Source organism: Schistocerca nitens, chromosome 12 (genome assembly GCF_023898315.1).
Source record: "Schistocerca nitens isolate TAMUIC-IGC-003100 chromosome 12, iqSchNite1.1, whole genome shotgun sequence".
Lineage (NCBI taxonomy): Eukaryota > Metazoa > Arthropoda > Insecta > Orthoptera > Acrididae > Schistocerca > Schistocerca nitens.
The window spans coordinates 97035165-97063100 of NC_064625.1; the positions used below are offsets into that span (position 1 = coordinate 97035165).

At 46.8% G+C, this 27936-nt stretch overlaps 1 protein-coding gene across 1 annotated transcript in view; it reads left to right on the top strand.

Annotated features, from left to right (window-relative positions):
- The window catches only part of LOC126215193 (unconventional myosin-Ib), an 890664-nt gene that overhangs the window by 318804 nt on the left and 543924 nt on the right, over positions 1 to 27936 (top strand). The gene's annotated exons all lie outside the window — the stretch shown is intronic.

The following is a 27936-nucleotide window of genomic DNA, read 5'->3' on the forward strand; positions in this document are numbered from 1 at the left end:
ATGATTTTTTAAAATCGGATGATTCTTTTTGATACGCCCTGTACTTTGCACATCAACACTTCGAGCTGCAAACACAGAGGCAGGGTCCAATTGGCAGTTAATCTTGGTAGCGGTGAGACGTAGCTAATATAGCAAGAACGAACAGTGTAGCTGCTAATTTTTTGAATATCACAGAATTTATACTTGTACTACAAAAATGAAAATTTGAGCGGGAATCGAACTGTCGCCTCATACACGTTCTTTATCTATTGAGACTCGAACGCTGACCGCTTGACCACCAGGAACTGTATCATCCAGCACCTACGCACAGATACATTAGTTATGTAATAGACACGTGGAAATTCTCTTGCGATTTCGCCGCGCGGGATTAGCCAAGCGGTCTAGGGCGCTGCAGCCATGGACTGAGCAGCTGGTCCCGGCGGAGGTTCGAGTCCTCCCTCGGGCATGGGTGTGTGTGTTTGTCTTTAGGATAATTTAGGTTAAGTAGTGTGTGAGCTTAGGGACTGGTGACCTTAGCAGTTAAGTCCCATAAGATTTCACACACATTTGAACATTTTTTTGATCTTGCGATTTCCTCGGAATTGCCAAAGTATTCCACCTTACTACTTGCGCATTACGTTGTTTTAATGGCCTGCTAAAGTAAAGGAGTTTTTCTATTTGGGGAGAAAAATAACTGATGATGGTCGAAGTAGAGAGGTTATTAAAGGTAGACTGGCAATGGCAAGGAAAGCGTTTCTGAAGAAGAGAAATTTGTTAACATCGAGTATTGATTTAAGTGCCAAGAAGTCATTTCTGAAAGTGTTTGTATGGAGTGTAGCCATGTATGGAAGTGAAACATGGACGATAAATAGTTTAGACAAGAAGAGAATAGAAGCTTTCGAAATGTGATGCTACCGAAGAATGCCGAAGATTAGATGGGTAGATCACATAACTAATGAGGAGGTATTGAATAGAATTGGGGAGAAGAGTAGTTTGTGGCACGACTTGACTAGAAGAAGGGATCGGTTGGTAGGACATGTTCTGAGGCATCAAGGGATGACCAATTTAGTATTGGAGGGCAGCGTGGAGGGTAAAAATCGTAGAGGGAGACCAAGAGATGAATACACTAAGCAGACTGAAAAGGATGTAGGTTGTAGTAGGTACCGGGAGATGAAGAAGCTTGCACAGGATAGAGTAGCATGGAGAGCTGCATCAAACCAGTCTCAGGACTGAAGACCACAACAACAACAACAACAACAACAACAACTAAAGGTGAACAAGTTTGAAGTAAATCCGTGCTCCAAACGTCATGGCCTCCCGTTGTCAGAATATTTTGCATCTTAGTTGTTAGAAAATTTCCGGTAGTTTGAGGAATATGTATGGTCGTATAACAATCTCTTTTATCAGGAAGGTTGTCGCTGTACATTACAAGAGGTCATCCGTCACCTTCCAGCAACTTTATGAGCTATGCGGGTAACTTGCTTGGGAATTAATACAAGAAAGAAAGTAGCTGACGGGAGTTTGTATGTCACTTTATGAAGTGCCCCGCTTTCAAGTGCACTGCGTTAGTAATTAAGCTGGCTCGCTTGATGAGAGGTGTTGTTGGCGACGGACAATTGATGGTGCTGCTACTGTGCGGGGGCGGGCGTGGGTGTCACGTAGGCGGAAGCCGCTGTGTAGTTGGCCGCTGCCAGTAGGTGGGCGAGGGCGGTACCGGCGCTCGCTACGCACTGCGCTGCGAGTGCGTGAGGGGAGTGCAGGCGCCCGTGAAACTACCTCGCGCCGGCGACCCCGAAGGGGCAGTTGGGCTGACGGACTCGGCTGGTGTGGCCGTTACGCCAGCAATTGTCTTCCTGCGACAGCCATCTGCGAGAGCCTCTGGTAAGCCTGGATTAACTGTGGTCTGGATGTCGGTGTGTCTCCTACCTTTTAGCCGGGCGGTGTGGCCGAGCGGTTCTAGGCACTTAAGTCTGGAAGCGCGCGACCGCTCCGGTTGCAGGTTCGAATCCTGCCTCGGGCATGGTTGTGTGTGATGTCCTTAGTTAGGTTTATCTAGTTCTAAGTTCTACAGGACTGATGACTGCAGATGTTAAGTCCCATAGTGCTCAGAGCCATTTGAACCTACATTTTAGGTTGGCTGATGCAGGTACACTACCGGACCATAAGTACCACATAGCTGTAATTAAAGTGCAGCTACCCCACGCAGGTCTAGTATGGACTGTAACTACACTACTGGCCATTAAAATTACTACACCAAGAAGAAATGCAAATGATAAACGGGTATTCATTGGACAAATATATTATACTAGAACTGACATTTCCACGCAGTTTGGGTGCATAGATCCAGAGAAATCAGTATCCAGAACAACCACCTCTGGCTGTAATAACGGCTTTGATACACCTGTCCATTGAGTCAAACAGAGCTTGGATGGCGTGTACAGGTACAGCTGCCCATGCAGCTTCAACACGATACCACAGTTCATCAAGAGTAGTGACAGGCGTATTGTGACGAGCCAGTTGCTCGGCCACCATTGACCAGACGTTTTCAATTGGTGAGAGATCTGGAGAATGTGCTGGCCAGGGCAGCAGTCGAACATTTTCTGTATCCAGAAAGGCCCGTACAGGACCTGCAACATGCGGTCGTGCATTAGCCTGCTGAAATGTAGGGTTTTGCAGGGATCGAATGAAGGGTAGTGCCACGGGTCGTAACACATCTGAAATGTAACGTCCACTGTTCAAAGTGGCGTCAATGCGAACAAGAGGTGACCGAGACGTGTAACCAATGGCACCCCACACCATCACGCCGGCTGATACTCCAGTATGGTGATGACGAATACACGCTTCCAATGTGCGTTCACCGCGATGTCGCCAAACACGGATGCGACCATCATGATGCTGTAAACAGAACCTGGATTCATCCGAAAAAGTGACGTTTTGCCATTCGTGCACCCAGGTTCGTCGTTGAGTACACCATCGCAGGCGCTCCTGTCTATGATGCAGTGTCAAGGGTAACTGCACCCATGGTCTCCCAGCAGATAGTCCATGCTGCTGCAAACGTCGTCGAACTGTTCGTGCAGATGGTTGTCGTCTTGCAAACGTCCCCATCTGTTGACTCAGGGATCGAGACGTGGCTGCACGATCCGTTACAGCCATGCGGATAAGATGTCTGTCATCTCGACTGCTAGTGATACGAGGCCGTTGGGATTCAGCACTGCGTTCCGTATTACCTTTCTGAACCCATCGATTCCATATTCTGCTAACAGTCATTGGATCTCGACCAACGCGACCATTAATGCAATGTCGCGATATGATAAACCGTAATCGCTATAGGCTACAATCCGACGTTTATCAAAGTCGGAAACGTGATGGTACGCATTTCTCCTCCTTACACGAGGCATCACAACGACGTTTCACCAAGCAACGCCGGTCAACTGCTGTTTGTGTATGACAAATCGGTTGGAAACTTTCCTCATGTCAGCACGTTGTAGGTGTCGCCACCGGCGCCAGTCTTGTGCGAATGCTCTGAAAAGCTAATCATTTGCGTATCACCGCATCTTCTTCCTGTCGGTTAAATTTCGCGTCTGTAGCACGTCATCTTCGTGGTGTAGCAATTTTAAAGGGCCAATAGTGTATTTCATAGCAGTGAAACTTGGCAGATATGCTAACGCTTTAATGCCTGACTGGGTTACGCTAGAAAAAAATTTGGTTCCAGCTTTGGCGACCAGGGGCAATTCTGGTGCTGTGAATACAAGGAAGACCTATAGAAATGTTTTCATATATAGTAGATTAGGGACAGGACGTTGGCAGAAAATGTCAAACATGTGAGACAGGTCTAATGCTCATTTTATTATTAACCGCCGCATACACAGTTTGTTCAATAGTAACATCGGAGACATCAATTACGTGTTGCAACTGTAAAATGACATGATGCATGCTCGCAGCAGTTCCAACAGGATCTGAGCAACGTGTTCCTGTATACTGGGCTTTCGATCATGTAGAGACTGATCATGTCCTGGTAAACACGTTATTTTAGGTTGCTCCACAGCCAAAAGTCACATGGATTCAAGTCAGGTCGTCTTGTAGACCAAGCATCTGGAGATAACATGTTCGTGGAAGGCTGCATTAAGCAGATGTTTCACTGGCCCAGCAATATGAGGTGTTGTATGAAAACTGTGGTTTCCACACACTTGCTCCCTTCCAAAGCAGGAATTACATACTGTACAAGGAGGCCTCAGTAAGATGCTGACATCATGGTACACCTGACTGTCCCTCTGTGTGTGTTCTCTTCAAAGAAGAACGGAGTGAGAATAAAGGTGCTTGTGAATCCACACCATGCAGTCATATACGGCGAGACCAAAAGCTCTTTGTACACAGCATGGGGTTTAACAGTACCCCAAATTCGGCAGTTCTATGTATCCACTGCACCCTTTAGTGTAAAATGTGGCTTGTCACTCCATAGAATGGCGCCCAGTCATATGTCATCGACTTCGATGTGTGCCAGAAAATGAGGAGCATTCAGAACATTGCTGCAGAGTCATGAAGTTTCAGTTGCTGCACTGTCTGGATTCTTTATGGTTACCAGTGTAAAAGAAACAGCAAAACTTTCTGTACTGGTGACCATGGAATGGACAATTCTCATGACACCGCCTGGGCACGTGCTGCATGGTCAGTTATAGCAACAGCAACTTTGTCAATAACTTCCAATGGGAAGGGACGCCTTCCTCTTTCAGGTGCCACGCCAAGCTCAGCTGTGTTTCCAAATTTCATTATCATCTTCTTTCAACCATTTGATGACCTCAGGCCTTTCGATTGGTGATACTCTCTCAATGCAGCACAGTAATTGTTGACATTCGCATAAAACAGTTTTACTAACATTGCACGTTCTCTCTTCTCGATAGCCATACTGTTCACTCACGCTAGACTTGTGAAGTGACAGTGTGGATGTCATTCTGTCATGTGAGTCCGCCTCTGTAGCGCAAAAGTAGCATTACCGCCTACCACGCAAATGGGCCCGGGTTCAATTGCCGGCAGTGGACTGGGTGTTGTGTGTCCATCATGATTTTCATCATCATTGACACGCAAGTTGCCGAAGTGGCGTCAACTAAAAAGACTTGCAATAGCGTGGTGGAACGCCAAAAGGGGATACCCCAGCAGTAGTGGAGCAACCTTCGCTTTGAGCCATTTTGTTAGTGCGGGTTGCTTACATCAGGGACAGGTATGCTCTCATATAGGTACGAAAAGGGGATCGCTATACTTTCGACTACCTAGTTTCAACTACTTTTCCAGGTCACCCAACTACCCACTCCTTAGCAAGAACACTTTATCCTACCAAAAATCGATAAACAGTCTCCTATTTACGATAAACCACTCATGTATTTTGCATATTTATAGTATAAAACAGCAAAAATGGTAGTTGGGTGACCTGGAAAAGTAGTTGAAACTAGGTAGTCGAAAGTATAGCGACCCCCTTTTCGTACCTATATGAGTGCATACCTGCCCCTGATGTAGGCAACCCGCAGTAACGAAATGGCCCAAAACGAAGATTGCTCCGCTGTTTCCGGCCAATAAATGCCATACCATCATTTCATTTCATTTTACTGTCATACGAGCTGTATACAGCGCCCGATTTGCACCTGGTGGTCGCAACTGGAACCAATTTATTTTTCAGAATAAACCGGTTCTGGCTTAATCCATTAGCATATCTACCGAGGTTTTTCTGCCACATGGCAATTATAGCCTACACTGCGCCTCTCTGAGCTCATTTTGAACGAGTTTCATTGGGCCGAATTTGGGAGGAGTGTGTAGGCGGGCCACGCGGGATTAGCCGAGCGGTTTAAGGTGCTGCAGTCGTGGACTGTGCAGCTGGTCCTGGCGGAGGTTCGAGTCCTCTCTCGGGCATGGGTGTGTGTGTGTGTGTGTGTGTGTGTGTGTGTGTGTGTGTGTGTGTGTGTGTGTGTGTGTGTGTGTGTGTGTGTGTGTCCTTAGGATAATTTAGGTTAAGTAGTGTGTAAGCTTAGGGACTGATGACCTTAGAAGTTAAGTCCCACAAGATTTCACACACATTTGAATATTTTTTTTTTGTGTAGGCAGGCCACTTAATTTGAGGAATGTTATTGTCCACAAACCATTGCCTCACAGACACTGCTTTGCAGCAGAGGTTATAAAATGAATGACCATCTCTGAAATGTTCCTCTGCTATTTGCTGTGCACAGTTGTGTAAATGTATACATATCCTTCTACATTCAGCTGTTTCTTAAGCATAATAAGGGAGATACAGCCGGCCGATGTGGCCGAGCGGTTCTAGGTACTTCAGTCCGGAACCGCGCTGCTGCTACGGTCGCAGGTTCAAATCCTACCTCGGGCATGGATGTTTGTGATGTCCTTAGGTTAGTTAGGCCTAAGTAGTTCTAAGTCTAGGGGACTGATGACCTCAGATGTTGTCCAATAGTGCTTAGAGCAATTTGAACCATTTTTTGGAGACACAGCCTCATGCCTTAACATTACTTCCTCTGTGCTTTGCTGCTAGCACTACAAATAATGACAGGTAGCTTTCTCCACGCATTCAGTAAACCAAAAACCTTCCATCGCACTGCCACTGGGTATACAGGGCTTCCTCACTCCAAATAACTCATTTTCAGTCATGCACTGTCCAGTCTCGTCTGTCTTTACAGCATCTCAAGCGTAACTCAGCGTTGGCTACTGAAATATGTGGCTTATGAGGAACTGCTCCACCATCGTATCCACATCTTTTAACCTTGTGCATGCTGTTATTGTAGTAGTTGGACTGTTGGTAGCACTTTGGAGCTCACAAGTGATTGGTTCCATTGACTTGCCCTCCACAATACTCGATGGTCCCTATCCATCAGTACATCAGATCTGGCTGGTCCTGGTATAGCTGAGGTTGCTCCGTGAAATGCCCACTTCACAATGCCAACAGTCGACTTGGACAGCGTCAGAAGGAATGAAATGTTCCAGATGGATTTCTTACTAAGGTGACTAGTCCACTTTCAAAGTCAGTGAGGTGTCCTGACCAATACATTCTGTTCTCACTACTTCTGTACTGACAACACAGTAAAAAAATGGTTCAAATGGCTCTGAGCACTGTGGAACTTAACATCTGAGGTCATCAGTCCCCTAGAATTAGAACTACTTAAACCTAACTAACCTAAGAACATCACACACATCCATGCCCGAGGCAGGATTCGAACCTGCGACCGTAGCGGTCTTGCGGTTCCAGACTGCAGCGGTTGGTCCAGGAAGTAGTTTAAAATGAGAGAGCAATATACATCTCAGAGTAGCAATTGACCCTACCTCTTCAATTATTTGTCTGGAGTATTCCAGTCTCTGTTTTCCTCTACAGTTTTTAACCTCTACATTAATTCCCTGACGTCTTAACAGATGTCCTATAATCCTGTCGCTTCTACTTGTCAGTATCTGACATATATTCCTTTCCTCGCCGATTCTCCTTATCAGTCAACCCTATTTTCAGTATTCTTCTGTAGCACAACATCTCAAATGCTTCGATTCTCTTCTGTTCCGGTTTTCCCACAGACCATGTCCCATTGCGATACAGTGCTGCACTCGAGACGTACATTCTCACAAATACACACATCAAAAAGACTTTTGCATCACCTCTGTTCCGAGAGTTCCGGAACCTGTACAGAAAACTGGAATAGAGATCAACATAAACATCATTTCCACCCTTTTTACTGCACATGAAAAACACACATAGCATGCTGTACCATCATACAGTGAGACCTTCAGAGGTGGTGGTCCAGATTGCAGTACACACCGGTACCTCTAATACCCAGTAGCACGTCCTCTTGGCTTGATGCATGCCTGTATTCGTCGTGGCATACTATCCACAAGTTCATCAAGGAACTGTTGGTCCAGAGTGTCCCACTCCTCAACGGCGATTCGGCGTAGATCTCTCAGAGTGGTTGGTGGGTCACATCGTCCATAAACAGCCCTTTTCAATATAATCCAGGCATGTTCGATAGGGTTCATGTCTGGAGAACATGCTGGCGACTCTAGTCGATCGATGTCGTTATCCTGAAGGAAGTCATTCACAAGATGTGCGCGATGGGGGCGCCAATTGTCGCCCGTGAAGACAATTGCCTCCCCAGTATGCTGCCGATATGGTTGCACTATCGGTCGGAGGATAGCATTCACGTATCGTAAGGTCGTTGCGGCGCCTTGTATGACCACGAGCGGCGTACGTCGGCCCCACATAATGACACCCATAAACAGCAGGGAACCTCTACCTTCCTGCACTCGCTGAACAGTATGCTAAGGCGTTCAGCCTGGCCAAGTTGCTTCCAAACACGTCTCCGACGATAGTCTGGTTGAAGGCATATGTCACACTCATCGGTGAAGAGAACGTGATGTCAATCCTGAGCGGTCCATTCGGCATGTTGTTGGGCCCATCTGTAACGTGCTGCAAGGTGTCGTGGTTGCAAATATGGACCTCGCCATGGACGTCCGGCGTCAAGTTGCGCATCATGCAGCCTACTGCGCACAGTTTGAGTCGTAACACGACGTCCTGTGTCTGCACGAAAAGCATTATTCAACATGGTGGCGTTACTGTAAGGGTTCCTCCGAACCGTAATCAATTGGTAGTGGTCATCCACTGCAATAGTAGCCCTCTGGTGGCCTGAGTGAGGCATGTCATCGACAGTTCCTGTCTCTCTGTATCTCCTACATGTCCAAACAACATGGCTTCGGTTCACTTCGAGACGCCTGGACACTTCCCTTGTTGAGAGCCATCCCTGGCACAAAGTAACAATGCGGACGCGATCGAACCGCGGTATTGACCGTCCAGGCATGGTTGAACTACAGACAACACGAGCCGTGTACCTTCTTCCTGGTGGAATTACTGGAACTGATCGGCCGTCGGACCCCCTCCGTGTAATAGGCGCTGCTCACGCATGGTTGATTACGTCTTTGGGCGGGTTTAGGCCGGCCGGAGTGGCAGAGTGGTTCTAGGCGCTACAGTCTGGAACAGCGCGACCGCGTTACGGTCGCAGGTTCAAATCCTGACTCGCGCATGGATGTGTGTGATGTCCATAGGTTAGGTTTAAGTAGTTCTAAGTTCTAGGGGACTGATGACCGCAGCAGTTAACTCCCATAGTGCTCAGAGCCATTTGAACCATTTTTGGAGGGTTTAGTGACATCTCTGAACAGTCAAAGGGACTGTGTCTGCTATACAGTATCCACAGTCAACGCCTATCTTCAGGAGTTCTGGGAACTGGGGAGACGCAAAAATATTTTTGATGTGTGTATGTGTCTCAAATTAAGACTAGTTTGATACCACTAGACTTGTCTTGGCCAGGAATGCCTTATTGCCAGAGCAAACCTACTTTTTGCGTCCTTTTTCCGTGCGTCATGGGTTATTTGGCTGGATAGGTAGTAGAATTCCTTAACTTTATCTATTTTTGAGATCAACAATCCTAACGTTAAGTTTCTCACTGTCCTCATTTCTGTTACTTCTCATTACTTTCTACTTTCTTCGATTTGCTCTCAGTCCATATTGGTACTCATTAGATTCTTCATTCCACTCAGCATGTCTTGTAGTTCTTCTTTATTTTCACTGTGGATGACAGTGTCATCAGCGAATCTTAAAACTGATATCCTTCCATTTTGAACTGTAATCCCATTCCTGAACCTTTCTGTTACTTCCGTCATTCCTTCTTCGACGTACAGATCGAAGAGCAGACGCGAAAGACTACATCCCTCTCTGACGTCCTTTTTAATGCGAAAATTTCGCTCTTCGACTTCCACTATTGGTTCTTGCACGAATTACACTACTGGCAATTAAAATTGCTACACCACGAATATGACGTGCTACAGACGCGAAATTTAACCGACAAGAAGAAGATGCTGTGATATGCAAATGATTAGCTTCTTAGAGCATTCACACAAGTTTGGCGCCGGTGGCGACACCCAAAACGTGCTGACACGAGGAAAGTTTCCAACCACTTTCTCATACACAAACAGCAGTTGACCGGCGTTGCCTGGTGAAACGTTGTTGTGATGCCTCGTGTAAGGAGGAGAAATGCGTACCATCACGTTTCCGACTTTGATAAAGGTCGGAATGTCGCCTATCGCGATTGCGGTTTATCGTATCGCGACATTGCTGCTCGCGTTGGTCGAAATCCAATGGCTGTTAGCAGAATATGGAATCGGTGGGTTCAGGAGGGTAATACGGAACGCCATGCTGGATCCCAGCGGCCTCGTATCACTAGCAGTCGAGATGACAGACATCTTATCCGCATAGCTGTAGCGGATCGTGCAGCCACGTCTCCATCCCCGAGTCAACAGATGGGGACGTTTGCAAGACAACAACCATCTGCACGAACAGTTCGACGTAGTTTGCAGCAGCATGGACTATCAGCTCGGAGACCATGGCTGCGTTTATCATTGACTCTGCATCACAGGCAGGAGCGCCTGCGATGGTGTACTCAACGACGAACCTGGCAAAACGTCATTTTTTCGCATGAATCCGGGTTCTGTTTACAGCATCATGGTGGTCGCTTTCGTGTTTGGCGACATCGCAGTGAACGCACGTTGGAAGCGTGTATTCGTCATCGCCATACTGGCGTATCACCCGGCGTGATGGTATGAGGTGACATTGGTTACACGTGTCGGTCACCTCTTGTTCGCATTGACGGCACTCTGAACAGTGGACGTTACATTTCAGATGTGTTACGACCCTTTGGTCTACCCTTCATTCGATCCCTGCGAAACCCTACATTTCAGCAGGCTAATGCACGACCGCATGTTGCAGGTCCTGTACGGGCCTTCCTGGATACAGAAAATGTTCGACTGCTGCCCTGGCCAGCACATTCTCCAGAACTCTCATCAATTGAAAAAGTCTGGTCAATGGTGGCCGAGCAACTGGCTCGCCACAATACGCCAGTCACTACTCTTGATGAGCTGTGGTATCGTGTTTGAGCTGCATTGGCAACTGTACCTGTACACGCCATCCAAGCCCTGTTTAACTCAATGCCCCGGCGTATCGAGGCCGTTATTACGGCCAGAGGTGGTTGTTCTGGGTACTGATTTATCAGGATCTTTGCACCCAAAATGCATAAAAGTGTAGTCACATGTCAGTTCTAGCATTATATATTTGTCCAATGAATACCTGTTTATCATCTGCATTTCTTCTTGGTGTAGCAATTTTAATGACTAGTTGTGTATTTATCATCCGTCTTTCCATATAGCTTACCGTTATATTTTCTAAGAATGACGAATATCTTTCACCATTTTCATTGTCGAACGCTCTTTCCAGGTCGACAAATCTTGTGAACCTGTCTTGAATTTTCTTCACAGTTCTGCGGTCATCGGGGCTGAGTCCAAAGTGAGATTCCAGGCCGGAAACGCGTCTGAAGACGATCCGGACAGCGGTGGGAAACCACCCTGTTAGTTCCCCGCGATACGGTCCGACAACCAGGAGTCGTATATGAAGATGGTATCTGTTGTTTCGGACATGTCCGAAAGAACAGATACTATCTTCATATACATAAGGCTTACCGGCCAATGTTCGTCTTCAGTGCGGATGCAGTCACATTGCTCAAACTCTTACGGCAATCGGTAGATCGACTGCCGCGAGTAATGAGTATAGTGGGCAGGGGCACTACAAATGTAGTATGTGGACAGTAAGTGGTAAGTGTGGGTCTCACGGGGACCGTGTCAGAGGTAAGTCCCTGCAGGCGCACTATCAGTCGGACGGAGCGTCTGCCATGTAAGCAGGAAATTCAAATGGTTCAAATGGCTCTGAGCACTATGGGACTTATCATCTAAGGTCATCAGTCCCCTAGACTTAGAACTGCTTAAACCTAACTAACCTAAGGACATCACACACATCCATGCCCGAGGCAGGATTCGAACCTTAGACCGTAGCGGTCGCGTGGTTCCAAACTGCAGCGCCTAGAACTGCTCGGCCACTCCGGCCGGCTAAGCAAGACATCCCGGGTTCGAGAGCCGGTTGGGGCACACATTTTCAACTGTCCCCGTTGATATTTATCAATGCCTGTTAGCAGCTAATGGTCTGGTTCAAATGGCTCTGAGCACTATGGGACTTAACATCTATGGTCATCAGTCCCCTAGAACTTAGAACTACTTAAACCTACCTAACCTAAGGACAGCACACAACACCCAGCCATCACGAGGCAGAGAAAATCCCTGACCCCGCCGGGAATCGAACCCGGGAACCCGGGCGTGGGAAGCGAGAACGCTACCGCACGACCACGAGATGCGGGCTAATGGTCTGGATTTCATTGTAATTTCATACCAGGAGTCGTGGTCGGGGCGCCATTTCTTTTCATAGCACGACCCCTTTGGTTGTCATCTGCGGCACCCATAAGGAACAGCGATACGTGGACGATATTCTACGCCCCGTTTTCTTATCCTCCATGGCAAGCTACACTGAAGCGCCAAAGAAACTGGTATAGCTATTCGTATTCAAATACAGAGGTATGTAAAATGGCAGAATACGGCGCTGCAGTCGGCTACGCCTATACAACACAAGTGTCTGGCGCAGTTGTTAGATCGGTTACTGCTGCTACAATGGCAGGTTATCAACATTTAAGTTCGTCTGAACGTGGTGTCATAGTCGGCGCAGGAACGCTGGGACACAGCATCTCCGAGGTAGCGATGAAGTGGGGATTTTCCCTTAAGACCATTTCACGATTGTACCGTGGATATCAGGAATGAGGTAAAACGTCAAATCTCCGACATCGCTGTGGCCGGAAAAAGATCCTGCAAGGGCGGGACCAACGACGGCTGAAGAGAATCGTTCAACGTGACAGAAGTGCAACCCTTCCGCAAATTGCTGCAGATTTCAGTGATGGGCGATCAGCAAGTGTCAGTGTACGAATCATTCAACGAAACATTATCGATATGGGCTTTCGGAGCCAAAGGCCCACTCATGTACCCTTGATGACTGCACGACACAAAGCTTTATGCCTCACCTGGGCCCATCAACACCGACGTTGGAATGTTAATGAAAAGAGAGTCTCGTTTCAAACTGTATCGAGCAGATGGACGTCTAAGGGTATGGAGACAACCTCATGAATCCATGGACCCTGCATGTCAGCACGGGACTGTTCAAGCTGGTGGAGGCTGTGCAATGGCGTGGGGCGTGTGCAGTTGGAGTGATGTGGGATGCCTGATGCGTTTAGAGACGACTCTGACAAGTGACACGTACTTAACCATCCTGTCTGATCATCTGCATCCAATCACGTCCATTGTACATTCCGACGGACGTGGGCTGTTCCAGCAGGACAATGCGACACCCCAAATGTCCAGAATTGCTACAGAACGGCTCCAGGAACACTCTTCTGAGTTTAAACACTTCCTCTGGCCACCAAACTCCGCAGACATGAACATTACTGAGCATATCTGGGATGCTTTGCAACGTGCTGTTCAGAAGAGATCTCCAACCCTCGTACTCTTACGGATTTATGGACAGCCCTGAAGGATTCATATTGTCAGTTCCATCCAGCAATACTTCCGACATTAGTTGAGTCCATGAAACGTCGTGTTGTGGCACTTCTGCGTGCTCGCGGCGACCCTACACGATATTGGGAAGGTGTACCAGTTTCTGTGTCTCTCCAGTGGATGTCGGGTATACATTTCAGCAAGATGGCCGCTCGCAAACAGCGAGACTTTCGTCTGCTTGCCTTTATGCTTGTCGAACCCCTAACTACGCCAGAAAGGTAGTGTGGTCTCCTCCTCAGGGCCCTCCAACCAGCTATGGATTTGGACGATCCGATGTGCCAGTTGGATAGAATTCGCCACGATATACCCCTGGAGAACACCCAGCAACTCCATGGATCAAAGCAGAGCCAAATAACTACCTGTATAAGGGCCAGAGTTAAGTTAAGTTAACTCAACTTATCTTAACTGTTTGGGAGGCTCAGTGATATGGTTCTTCAAGTTTTCATCAACTTGTACACCCTGAAACTGGGAGCGTACACTGCTATTACAACTGTACTTCTACGGATCTCGCCCCGTCTGCCGTCATCAGCAGCTGTAATGGCGGTGAAAAACCTCAGGATGTTCTGAGGAAAGGGCCGGAAACGGTTGCTAACAAAAACTCTGAAAACGCGACAAAGACTGTCTTTAACGGATTTTTAGTCTTAGTTCCTACTGCCTCCTGGTCATGTGCTACATCAATTGTTGGCTTGAATCTATTTCTTATACAGAACTGAATGTAGTGTGTTTTTTTCAAAATTTAGGAGGAGCCAATTTTCAGAGAACCACTTAATAATTTTTTTTTATTTATTTATTGTTCCGTGGGACCAAATTAAGGAGAAGTCTCCATGGTCATGGAACAAGCCAATACATGAAATTATAACACGATTTTAGAAACAGATAAAATGAAATACACTCCTGGAAATGGAAAAAAGAACACATTGACACCGGTGTGTCAGACCCACCATACTTGCTCCGGACACTGCGAGAGGGCTGTACAAGCAATGATCACACGCACGGCACAGCGGACACACCAGGAACCGCGGTGTTGGCCGTCGAATGGCGCTAGCTGCGCAGCATTTGTGCACCGCCGCCGTCAGTGTCAGCCAGTTTGCCGTGGCATACGGAGCTCCATCGCAGTCTTTAACACTGGTAGCATGCCGCGACAGCGTGGACGTGAACCGTATGTGCAGTTGACGGATTTTGAGCGAGGGCGTATAGTGGGCATGCGGGAGGCCGGGTGGACGTACCGCCGAATTGCTCAACACGTGGGGCGTGAGGTCTCCACAGTACATCGATGTTGTCGCCAGTGGTCGGCGGAAGGTGCACGTGCCCGTCGACCTGGGACCGGACCGCAGCGACGCACGGATGCACGCCAAGACCGTAGGATCCTACGCAGTGCCGTAGGGGACCGCACCTCCACTTCCCAGCAAATTAGGGACACTGTTGCTCCTGGGGTATCGGCGAGGACCATTCGCAACCGTCTCCATAAAGCTGGGCTACGGTCCCGCACACCGTTAGGCCGTCTTCCGCTCACGCCCCAACATCGTGCAGCCCGCCTCCAGTGGTGTCGCGACAGGCGTGAATGGAGGGACGAATGGAGACGTGTCGTCTTCAGCGATGAGAGTCGCTTCTGCCTTGGTGCCAATGATGGTCGTATGCGTGTTTGGCGCCGTGCAGGTGAGCGCCACAAGCAGGACTGCATACGACCGAGGCACACAGGGCCAACACCCGGCATCATGGTGTGGGGAGCGATCTCCTACACTGGCCGTACACCACTGGTGATCGTCGACGGGACACTGAATAGTGCACGGTACATCCAAACCGTCATCGAACCCATCGTTCTACCATTCCTAGACCGGCAAGGGAACTTGCTGTTCCAACAGGACAATGCACGTCCGCATGTATCCCGTGCCACCCAACGTGCTCTAGAAGGTGTAAGTCAACTACCCTGGCCAGCAAGATCTCCGGATCTGTCCCCCATTGAGCATGTTTGGGACTGGATGAAGCGTCGTCTCACGTGGTCTGCACGTCCAGCACGAACGCTGGTCCAACTGAGGCGCCAGGTGGAAATGGCATGGCAAGCCGTTCCACAGGACTACATCCAGCATCTCTACGATCGTCTCCATGGGAGAATAGCAGCCTGCATTGCTGCGAAAGGTGGATATACACTGTACTAGTGCCGACATTGTGCATGCTCTGTTGCCTGTGTCTATGTGCCTGTGGTTCTGTCAGTGTGATCATGTGATGTATCTGACCCCAGGAATGTGTCAATAAAGTTTCCCCTTCCTGGGACAATGAATTCACGGTGTTCTTATTTCAATTTCCAGGAGTGTATAAAAAAACATATTCAGGTGACAAGTCGTAAGTTTAAACGAAGAAAATCAACAATGTAACACTGGAATTTGCTTAATTTTTTAGCTCTTCCAGGAGCTCCTCGACAGAATAGAAGGAGTGAGCCATGAGGAAACTCTTCAGTTTAGACTTAAAAGAGTTTGGGCTACTGCTAAGATTTTTGAGTTCTTGTGGTAGCTTATTGAAAATGGATGCAGCAGAATACTGCACTCCTTTCTGCACATGAGTCAAGGAAGCGCATTCTACATGCAGATTTGATTTCTGCCTAGTATTAACTGAGTGAAAGCTGCTAACTCTTGGGAATAGGCTAATATTGCTAACAACAAACGACATTAAAGAAAATATATACTGTGAGGGCAATGTCAGAATTCCCAGATTTTTGAATAGGGGTCGACAAGACGTTCTCGAACTTACACCACATATAGCTCGAACAGCCCGTTTTTGAGCCAAAAATACCTTTTTTGAATCAGAAGAATTACCCCAAAAAATAATACCATATGACATAAGCGTATGAAAATATGCAAAGTAGATTACTTTTCGTGTTGAAGTGTCACTTATTTCAGATTCTGTTCTAATGGTAAATAAAGCAGCATTTAGTTTCTGAACAAGATCCTGGACATGGGCATTCCACAACAGCTTACTATCTATCCGAACGCCTAGGAACTTGAACTGTTCTGTCTCGCTTATAATATGGCCATTCTGTCTGATCAAAATATCGGTTCTTGTTGAATTGTGAGTTAGAAACTGTAAAAACTGAGTCTTACTGTGATTTAGCATCAAATTATTTTCCACAAGCCATGAACTTATTTCATGAACTACATTATTTGTTACTGTTTCAATATTACACACAAGATCCTTCACTATCAAGCTGGTGTCATCAGCAAACAGAAATATTTTTGAATCACCTGTAATACTAGAAGGCATATCATTTACATAAATAAGAAACAGCAGTGGCCCCAGCACCGACCCTTGGGGAACGCCCCAGTTGACAGTGCCCCATTGGGACTAAACATCACTACCACTCTCAATATTGCGGAGAATTACCTTCTGCTTTCTGTTCTTAAAGTAAGAGGCGAACCAATTGTAAGCTACTCCCCTTACTCCATAATGGTCCAACTTCTGCAGTAATATTTTGTGGTCAACACAGTCAAAAGCCTTCGTTAAATCAAAGAAAACACCTAACATTTGCAACCTTTTATTTAATCCGTCCAAAACCTCACAGAGAAAAGAGAATATAGCATTTTCAGTTGTTAAACCATTTCTAAATCCAAACTGAACATTTGACAGCAAATTATGTGAATTTAAATGCTCCAGTAACCTTGTATATACAACCTTCTCGATAACTTTAGCAAACACCGATGGCATAGAAATAGGTCTAAAATTGTCAACATTATCAATGTCTCCCTTTTTATAAAGTGGCTTCACTACCAAGTACCTTAATCGGTCAGGAAACCGACCACTCCTAAAGGAAAAGTTACAGATATGGCTGAGAACTGGGCTAACATACATAGAACAATACTTCAGTATTCTGCTAGATACCCCGTCATATCCATGAGAGTTCTTGGTCTTTAGTGATTTAATTATTAACTCAATCTCCCTCTTGTCAGTATCATGGAGGAGCATTTCAGGTAACAGTCTCGGAACACTTTTTTTCTAAGAGCGCTATATGATTCCCTGTTGGGACTAGGTTTCTATTTAGTTCACCTGCTATATTCAGAAAGTGATTATTAAATACTGTACATATATGCGAGTTATCAGTAACACGGACATACCCACTACGCACTGATTCTATATCCTCGACCTGTCTCTGCAGACCAGCAACTTCCTTTACGACTGACCATATGGTTTTAATTTTATCCTGAGACTTAGCTATTCTATCTGCATACCACATACTTTTTGCCTTCCTAATAACATTTTTAAGCACCTTACTATACTGTTTGTAATGGGCTGCTGCATTTAGATTTTGACTGTTTCTAAGGTTTTGACATAATTGCCACTTTGTTCTACAAGATATTCTTATCCCTCTAGTCAGCCACCCAGGCTGCCTGTTTGTGCTAGTACCCTGTTTTAAACGTTCTAACGGAAAGCAACATTCAAAGAGCATGAGAAAAGTCTTGAGAAAAGCATTATATTTATCGTCTACTGTATCAGCGCTATAAACATCTTGCCACTCTTGTTCCTTTATAAGGTTTACAAAGGTCTCTACAGCAACTGGATCAGCTTTCCTGAACAGCTGATGACTATATTTAACACGTGTTGCAGCACAAAAAATATTTTAAAGTTCATTCTTTAGAACATATCATTTACCAACTCTTCCGTTGCTTTGTCTCGAATAGGATTTATCATAACATTAGTATTGTTTGCAAAAAGTACCAATTTTACGTCTTGAACGTTAAGTGGAAGATGATTCACATATATAAGGACCCAAAATTGAACCCTGTGGGAGTCCCTTTTTTCCCCCCCACCTAGTCACTATAATTTTCTACCTTTCCGACACTGTCTGAATTATTCAGCACAACCTTGAATCAAATGATACGGAAAAAAAATTGGCAGCTGGTAGGCGGGAGATAAGAACAATCCACCAAAGCTTGAGTTGGTTACTCGATTGAAGAGATCACGTAGAGGTACGGTAAATGACGAATTGGCTACCACTGATTCAGATTTATTTCTGTTTATATATATTTGAGGGGGTGAGAACGAAGCTCAGTTGGAGAGAAAGAATTCGGAAACTCAGCCGCACCCACACTTAATAACATTATTTAATTAGACCCCGGAAGTAGTCCTTAATTACGCTTGCCTTGAAATATCATAAATTCGATTCTTATAATGCTCCGGTTCACGGGACATTTAATTCTTCAAGAGCAAGTACTTCAGATCGCAATATATCGGCCGTTCGCTACCGCCGCTAAATTAAATAAAATAATTTAATTATAAGTCGTGAGGAGAACAAGTGTTTCCCGTCTATTGATGTCGCTGCCGACGAAACTGAAGACCGGAACGGGGGGAAAAAAAAGAAGAAAGCGCTAATTATCTTGATATTGTGCCAGTTCGGTTTCGTCCTGCTAGGTTCTTCGCCTCAGCGCCTGCTAACAAAAAGACTTTCAGCGCTAATATTCGTTCCTTTTTTAATTTTATCGTTTACGTAATTGCATTCATATTTCTAGTGTTCAGTTAGGATTTATTCGGAGAGTTCTTCTTCTTTCCCCCCTTCTCGGGCAGCCATCGCGATTTCCTCATGAGCCTGAGACGCCATATGTACACCTATAGCGATACTGCAGCAGGCTAAGTGCGGTGTTTGGCGGCGGGTACGTGGATACGTCGTGTAGCAGTATTACACTACTGGCCATTAAAATTGCTACACCAAGAAGAAATGCAGATGATAAACGGGTATTCCTTGGACAAATGTATTATACTAGAACAGACATGTGATTATATTTTCACCCAATTTGGGTGCATAGATCCCGAGTAATCAGTACCCAGAACAACCACCTCAGGCCGTAATAACGGCCTTGACACGCCTTGGCATTGAGTCAAATAGAACTTGAATGGCGTGTACAGGTACAGCTGCCCATGCAGCTTCAACACGATACCACAGTTCATCAAGGGTAGTGACTGGCATATTGTGACGAGCCAGTTTCTCGTCCGCCATTGATCAGACGTTTCCAATTGGTGAGACATCTGGAGAATGTGATGGCCAGGGCAGCAGTCGAACATTTTCTGTATGCAGAAAGGCCCGTACAGGACCTGCAACATGCGGTCGTGCATTATCCTGCTGAAATGTAGGGTTTCGCAGGGATCGAATGAAGGGTAGAGCCACGGGTCGCAACACATCTGAAATGTAACGTCCACTGTTCAAAGTGCCGTCAGTGCGAACAAGAGGTGACCGAGACTTTTAACCAATGGCACTCCATACCATCACGCAAGGTGATACGCCAGTATGGCGATGACAAATACACGCTTCCAATGTGCATTCACCGCGATGTCGCCAAACACGGATGCGACCATCGTGATGCTGTAAACAGAACCTGGATTCATCCGAAAAAATGACGTTTTGCCATTCGTGTACCCAGGTTCGTCGTCGAGTACACCATCGCAGGCGCTCCTGTCTGTGATGCAGCGTCAAGGGTAACCGCAGCCACGGTCTCCGAGCTGATAGTCCATGCTGCTGCGAACGTCGTCGAACTGTTCATGCAGATAGCTATTGTCTTGCAAACGTCCCCATCTGTTGACTCGGGGATCGACAGGTGGCTGCACGATCCGTTACAGCCATTCGGTTAAGATGCCTGTCATCTCGACTGCTAGTGATACGAGGCCGTTGGGATCCAGCACGGCGTTCCGTATGACCCTCCCGTACCGACTGATTCCATATTCTGCTAACAGTCGTTGGATCTCGACCAACGATAAACCGCATCGCGATAGGCTACAATTCGACCTTCATCAAAGTCGGAAACGTGATGGTACGCATTTCTCCTCCTTACACGAGGCATCACAACAACGTCTCACCAGGCAACGCCGGTCAACTGCTGTTTGCGTATGGGAAATCGGTTTGAAACTTATGTCAGCACGTTGTAGGTGTCGCCACCGGCGCCAGCCTTCTGTGAATGCTCTGAAAAGCTAATCATTTGCATATCACAGCATCATCTTCCTGTCGGTTAAATTTCGCGTCTGTAGCACGTCATCTTCGTGGTGTAGCAATTTTAATGGCCAGTAGTGTAATTTACCATTCCTGTTCGCAAATGGTGTGCGACTATAACGTCTGTCTTCTGTATAAGACCAAACTTTATTGACACATTCCTGGGGTCAGATACATCACATGATCACACTGACAGAACCACAGGCACATAGACACAGGCAACAGAGCATGCACAATGTCGGCACTAGTACAGTGTATATCCACCTTTCGCAGCAATGCAGGCTGCTATTCTCCCATGGAGACGATCGTATAGATGCTGGATGTAGTCCTGTGGAACGGCTTGCCATGCCATTTCCACCTGGCGCCTCAGTTGGACCAGCGTTCGTGCTGGACGTGCAGACCGCGTGAGACGACGCTTCATCCAGTCCCAAACATGCTCAATGGGGGACAGATCCGGAGATCTTGCTGGCCAGGGTAGTTGACTTACACCTTCTAGAGCACGTTGGGTGGCACGGGATACATGCGGACGTGCATTGTCCTGTTGGAACAGCAAGTTCCCTTGCCGGTCTAGGAATGGTAGAACGATGGGTTCGATGACGGTTTGGATGTACCGTGCACTATTCAGTGTCCCCTCGACGATCACCAGTGGTGTACGGCCAGTGTAGGAGATCGCTCCCCACACCATGATGCCGGGTGTTGGCCCTGTGTGCCTCGGTCGTATGCAGTCCTGATTGTGGCGCTCACCTGCACGGCGCCAAACACGCATACGACCATCATTGGCACCAAGGCAGAAGCGACTCTCATCGCTGAAGACGACACGTCTCCATTCGTCCCTCCATTCACGCCTGTCGCGACACCACTGGAGGCGGGCTGCACGATGTTGGGGCGTGAGCGGAAGACGGCCTAACGGTGTGCGGGACCGTAGCCCAGCTTCATGGAGACGGTTGCGAATGGTCCTCGCCGATACCCCAGGAGCAACAGTGTCCCTAATTTGCTGGGAAGTGGCGGTGCGGTCCCCTACGGCACTGCGTAGGATCCTACGGTCTTGGCGTGCATCCGTGCGTCGCTGCGGTCCGGTCCCAGGTCGACGGGCACGTGCACCTTCCGCCGACCACTGGCGACAACATCGATGTACTGTGGAGACCTCACGCCCCACGTGTTGAGCAATTCGGCGGTACGTCCACCCGGCCTCCCGCATGCCCACTATACGCCCTCGCTCAAAGTCCGTCAACTGCACATACGGTTCACGTCCACGCTGTCGCGGCATGCTACCAGTGTTAAAGACTGCGATGGAGCTCCGTATGCCACGGCAAACTGGCTGACACTGACGGCGGCGGTGCACAAATGCTGCGCAGCTAGCGCCATTCGACGGCCAACACCGCGGTTCCTGGTGTGTCCGCTGTGCCGTGCGTGTGATCATTGCTTGTACAGCCCTCTCGCAGTGTCCGGAGCAAGTATGGTGGGTCTGACACACCGGTGTCAATGTGTTCTTTTTTCCATTTCCAGGAGTATAGTTACAATATATGGAGCTTCCCAGCTGTTCGAGAACTGTATAACCGATGTAGGAAATAATCTGAGCAGCCCTCTTAGACTGTATGCAGATGATGCTATAATTCGCCGTCTTGTAAAATCATCAGGTGATAAACCAATTGCAAAATGATTTGCACAAGTTATCTGTATAGAGCAAAAAGTGACAACTGACTTTAAATTATGAAATGTGTGAAGTCATCCACATCAGTACTATAAGGAATGGCTGTAAACTCAACTAAATACTCAGGGATTACAATTACGAATGACTGGAACGATCACACAGACAATGTTGTAGGGAAAGCAAACCAAGGCTGCGATTTATTGGCGGAGCAGTTAGAAAATGTAACAGATCTAATGAAGAGACTGCTTAAATTACACTTATCCGCTCTCTTCCTGTAGTACATGTTTGGTGTGGGATCCGCAGCAGATAGGATTGAACGGACTACATCGAGAAACTTCAGAGAGAGGCAGCTCGTTTTGTACTATCACGAAATAAGGGAGAGAGTACCACCGATATAATACAGGAATGAGGGCGGAAATCATTAAAACAAAGGCATTTTTCACTGCGGCAGGATCTTATCATGAAATTTCAATCACCAAATTTCCCCTTAGTGTGTGAAAATATTTTTTTGGTGTCAACCTACATAGTGAGAAATGATCATTATCCTAAAATAAGAGAAATCAAAGTACATTTAAGTATTCGTTTTTCCCGCGCGCTATTCGAGAGTAAACGGTAGTGAAATAGCATGAAGGTGCTTCTATGAACCCTGTGCTGGGCACTTGATTGAGAATTGCAGATTAAGCATGTAGATGTATACGTAGGTGTGGGAACAAAACTGTGGGTTTTTCTTTCATTTAATGTGTTACTTGTAATTGTAAGTTGAATGTAATCAATGCTACAAAGCCTTAAAAACTCTGTATTGATTTTGAAACACCGTGTATTTCCTCGCTGAAAAGAAATGTGAATGTTTTCAAAACTCTTTCCGTTACTTTTCACGTTCTTTCAGTTCTCAGAAGTGTACGAAATTTTGAGTACCACGTTCATCAAGAACATCCGTTATGAGTTTCACTTCGTCGTTAACAAAATCTATTAACTTTAATGGTTCGGGTACCCTGATACCACATTACTGACCATTAAAACTGCGACGTCATGAACGCTCAAATGCCTCTGAGCACTATGGGACTTAACATCTGTGGTCATCAGTCCCCTAGAACTTAGAACTACTTAAACCTAACTAACCTAAGGACATCACACACATCCATGCCCGAGGCAGGATTCGAACCTGCGACCGTAGCGGTCACGCGGTTCCAGACTGAAGCGCCTAGAACCGCTCGGCCACACCGGCCGTCCGTCGTGAACGTGGCATGCAACAAACGTAAAATCATCATGAAGCTGGTGGATATGGAAATAATTCGCATTCGACCTCTGTGTAGTACATCATGCGCAAAATTAATCATGTTTTATTCCTTCTATACTACACTGAAGAGCCAACGAAACTGGTACAACAAATATCGTGTAGGACATCCGTGAGCACGCAGAATTGCCGCAACACGACGTGGCATGAACTCCACTAATATCTGAAGTCGTACTGGAAGGAACTGAAACCATTAATCCTGATGGGCTGTCCATAAATCCGAAAGAGAACGAGGGGTTGGAGATGTCTTCTGAACAGCATCCCAGATATGCTCGATAATGTTCATGTCTGGCGAGTTTGGTGGCCATCTGAAGTGTTTAAACTCAGAAGAGTGTTCCTGGAACCACTGTAGCAATTCTGGGCATGTGCGATGTCGCATCGTCCTGCTGGAATTGCCCCCGTCCGTAGGAATGCGCAATGGACATGAATGGATGCAGGGGATCAAAGAGGATGCTTACGTACGTGTCACTTGTCAGAGTCGTATCAGCGGTCCCATATCACTCCAACTGCACACGCCCCACACCATTACAGAGCCTCCACCAGTTTGAACAGTCCCCTGCTAACATGCAGCGTCCATGGCTTCATGAGGTTGTCTCTATGGTCGTACACGTCCATCCGCTCGATACAATTTGAAACGAGACTCGTCCGACATGCAACATATTTGTAGTCATCAAAAGTCCAGGGTCGGTGTCGACCGGCCCAGGCGAGACGTAGAGCTCTGTGTCGTGCAGTTATCAAGGGTACACGAGTGGGCCTTCGGCACCGAAAGCCCATATCGATCATGTTCCGTTGAATGGTTCGCACGTTCACACTTGTTGATAGCCCAACATTGAATTCTGCAGCAACTTGCGGAAGAGTTGCACTTTTGCCACGTTGAACGATTCTCTTCAGTCGTCGTCGTTCCCGTTCTCGCAGGTATTTTTTCCGACCGCAGCCATGTCCGAGGTTTGATGTTTTACCTGATTCCTGGTATTCACGGTACATTCCTGAAATGGTCGTACGGGAAAATCCCACTTCTTCGCTACCTCGGAGAAGCTGTGTCCCATCGTTCATGCGCCGACTATAAGGTCACGTTCAAACTCAATCTTCATAAACTGCCATTATAGCAGTAGTAACCGATCTAACAACTGCGCCAGACACTTGTTGCCTTATAATTATAGGCGTTGCCGACCGTAGCGCCGTATTCTGCTTGTTTGCATATGTCTGTATTTGAGTACGAATGCCTGTACTAGTTTCCTTCGTGCTTCAGTTTATGTAGGCATAATAAGTAAATTTTCGTAATTTCCTATCCTTCGTTGAATTGCAGTTTCAGTGGCCAGCAGAGCATATTCCGACTTACGTATCGCCGGCCGCGGTGGTCTAGCGGTTCTAGGCGCTCAGTCCGGAACCGCGCGACCGCTACGGTCGCAGGTTCGAATCCTGCCGTGGGCATGGATGTGTGTGATGTCCTTAGGTTAGTTAGGTTTAAGTAGTTCTAAGTGCTAGGGGACTGATGACCACAGATGTTAAGTCCCATAGTGCTCAGAGCCATTTGAACCATTTTTGAACTTACGTATCACCAGGGATATTTGGTAACCTTGCTTCCGCCGTTCGGTATTGAGCTAAGCGACGTCACTTTGCGTTGACTTTCTGTCTGTACAGAGTGAAGGAAAAATTCGCACCATCGGACTTCACATCGCGATTCCTCACGTACTAACAAAAAAGAAAGTGTATCTCACAAAATTTCGTCCTGCGCGTCGCATATTTAAAGCAGTAAATCGAGCCGAGCGGTCTCGAGCGTCTTGTCACGGTCCGCTCGCCTCCCCCCCCCCCCCCCCACGTCAGAGGTTCGAGTCCTCCCTCGGGCATGGGTGTGTGTGTCGTCCTTAGCGTTAGTTTAAGTTAGATTAAGTAGTGCGTAAGCTCAGGGACCGATGACCTCAGCAGTTTGGTCCCATACTACTTACCACAAATTTCCAATTTACAGTAAATGGACGTTAAAGATAGGCAGTCTGGCAACACTGTAATCACATGTACGGTAACTACCCCTGTCATCTGACAGAGCAGTGCTGTGCAGTGGGTACAGTGGATAGCATTTTGGTTTAGCACGCAGAAGGTCGAGGGTTCGATTCTGGATCGAGGCCTAATTGTTTTTATGTGCTAAAAGTAGTCTGCGTGGAACGGTATCTGGAGTCTTAATCGTCATACAATGGGTCTTCTACAAAACATTTGCAGTTACGTACTACGAACACAGAAATGAAAGTACAATCGTTTTCATTGGTCAGCTTTTGAAGAAACCTTTTGCACGTCGTGGATGCGAATTGTTTCGGGCCACTGCATCCCCTAGAGTCCAAACTTGTTTTCTGAGTACCTTCCTCCAACTGTCCCATCGAAATTATTTGAAAAAACATTTTGCTGGTCCAACTTGTGACTTAAGTCCCTAACTAAATGCAACGTACCAGAACGTGGCAAAAATAATAGTTGGTATTAATCGATGGGACCACTGAGGGAGGTTGCAGACAAAACAAGTTTGCAAGTGGTGCTAAACAATTCGTATTCCCGACGTACAAAATGTTTGCTTAAAAGGTGATCAATGAAAACGATTGCATTTCCGTTTCTGTGTTTGTAGTACCTAACTGCAAATGTTTTGTAGAAGACCCATTGTATGACGATTAAGACGCCACATACCGTACCACGCAGACTACTCTTTGCGAATTAAAATAAATAACCTTCGATCCAGAATCGAACCCTCGACCACCTACATGCTAACCCAAAATGCTGTCCACTGCACCAACTAGACAGCACTACGTCTATAGCCTGACAGAGGTAGTTACCGTACACCTGATTACAATGTTGCCAGACTGGCAACATTTAACGTCCATTTACTGCCGAAATATGCGCAGGACGAAATTTTGTGAGAGACATTTTTGTATTCCTCGTGTTTGGGGAATCGCGCTGCGAAGTCCGAGTGAGCGAATTTCTCTTCACCCCGTTTACTGTGATCATGTCTCCATCTGGAGGTGATGTCCCATTCGGTTCCGCTGACGTCCGGTGTGATTATACAGGGTGGCGCAGGAGAACGGGAAATTTTGAACGTTACAGTTGGCAGCACTGTAGCGCCGGCAGATGTTCTAAACTTTGCACAATTGATGTGAACGCATTGCCATTTAGCAATCATGCAGAATTGGACTGGTGCGGAACGTGCAGTAGCTGCGAGAGCGTTTTACAAAAATGGTGATAGTGCGACTGCCGCGCAGAGAACATTTCGACAGCATTACCAGCTTGGACGTCATGGACGTGTCCCATCTGCGCATGCGATTACAACGTGGGTGCGTAATTTTGAAGAAACAGGATCTGCCTTGAAAAAGAAACCTCCAGGTGGCATTCCAACGGTACGTACCCCAGAGAACATTGCAGCTGCTAGAGCTGCAAACGAGACAAGTCCTCGCCGCTCCGTTCGACAGCATGCATCTTCGCTAGGGATTAAGTGACGAAGCTTACAAAGAATACTGCACGAATCAGACTTCCATCCCTATAAGTTGCAGATTGTGCAACACTTACATGAACGAGACCCAGCGTCACGTATGGAGTTTAGTAGCCAGATATTGGCTAAAATCAACGAGAACGCGAACGGTAACTTATGGATATCAGACGAAGCCCATTTCCACCTGAACGGATTTGTGAACAAACAGAATTTTCGTTATTTGGCACAGGACAATCCTTGTGAGTTTCACCAGCGACCACTACATAGCGCCAAGGACACAATATGGTGTGCTGTATCATGTCACGGTGTTATCGGCTGTTATTTTTTTGAACGTGAGGATGGTAGTGCAGTGACAGTAACATCCGCTCGATATGTTGAAATGCTTCAAACATTCTTTACACCGAGACTGTACGAGCTTAATCTTAACGTCGAAAAACATGTGGTTTCAGCAGGACGGAGCCACGTCACACACTGCTCGACAATCGATGGCAGCAGTTCGTCAATTGTTTGGAAGACGCATTATTTCACGTAACGGTGACATTGCATGGCCTGCGAGATCCCCTGATCTTAGTGTGTGCGACTTCGTCCTGTGGGGATATCTTAAAGGCAAGGTGTACCGTACACGTCCTGCAACAATCCATGAACTGAAGGAGAACATTGAAAGCGAAATCGTTGCCATTCCCGAAGATTTGCTACACCGCGCAATCCAGAGTTTTCATAACAGGCTGTTAGAGTGTGAACGCCGAATGGGAGCACATCTTTCCGATGTCATCTTTAAAAAGTAAAGAGACACTTTTGGACATTTTGATTGTAAAGACATACTGAATTATGGCATACTGAATGCATTCACTTTCGTTAATAAATTACTAGTTTTATGAATTTATTCATGGAAATGTTATTTCGAAATTTACCGTTTCCCTGCGCCACCCTGTACCTTCCAGCGACCCGTCGCACCTAACGTTAATAAGAGATATGTGGGCGAGGTTCGCCGTGTATATTCCAGGATGAGGCCGATCAGCGATTTCTACGCTCCGCGGAGCGTACGGCATCCAAAGGGCACCGAAAGGGCGTCCTTGCTGTGCCCG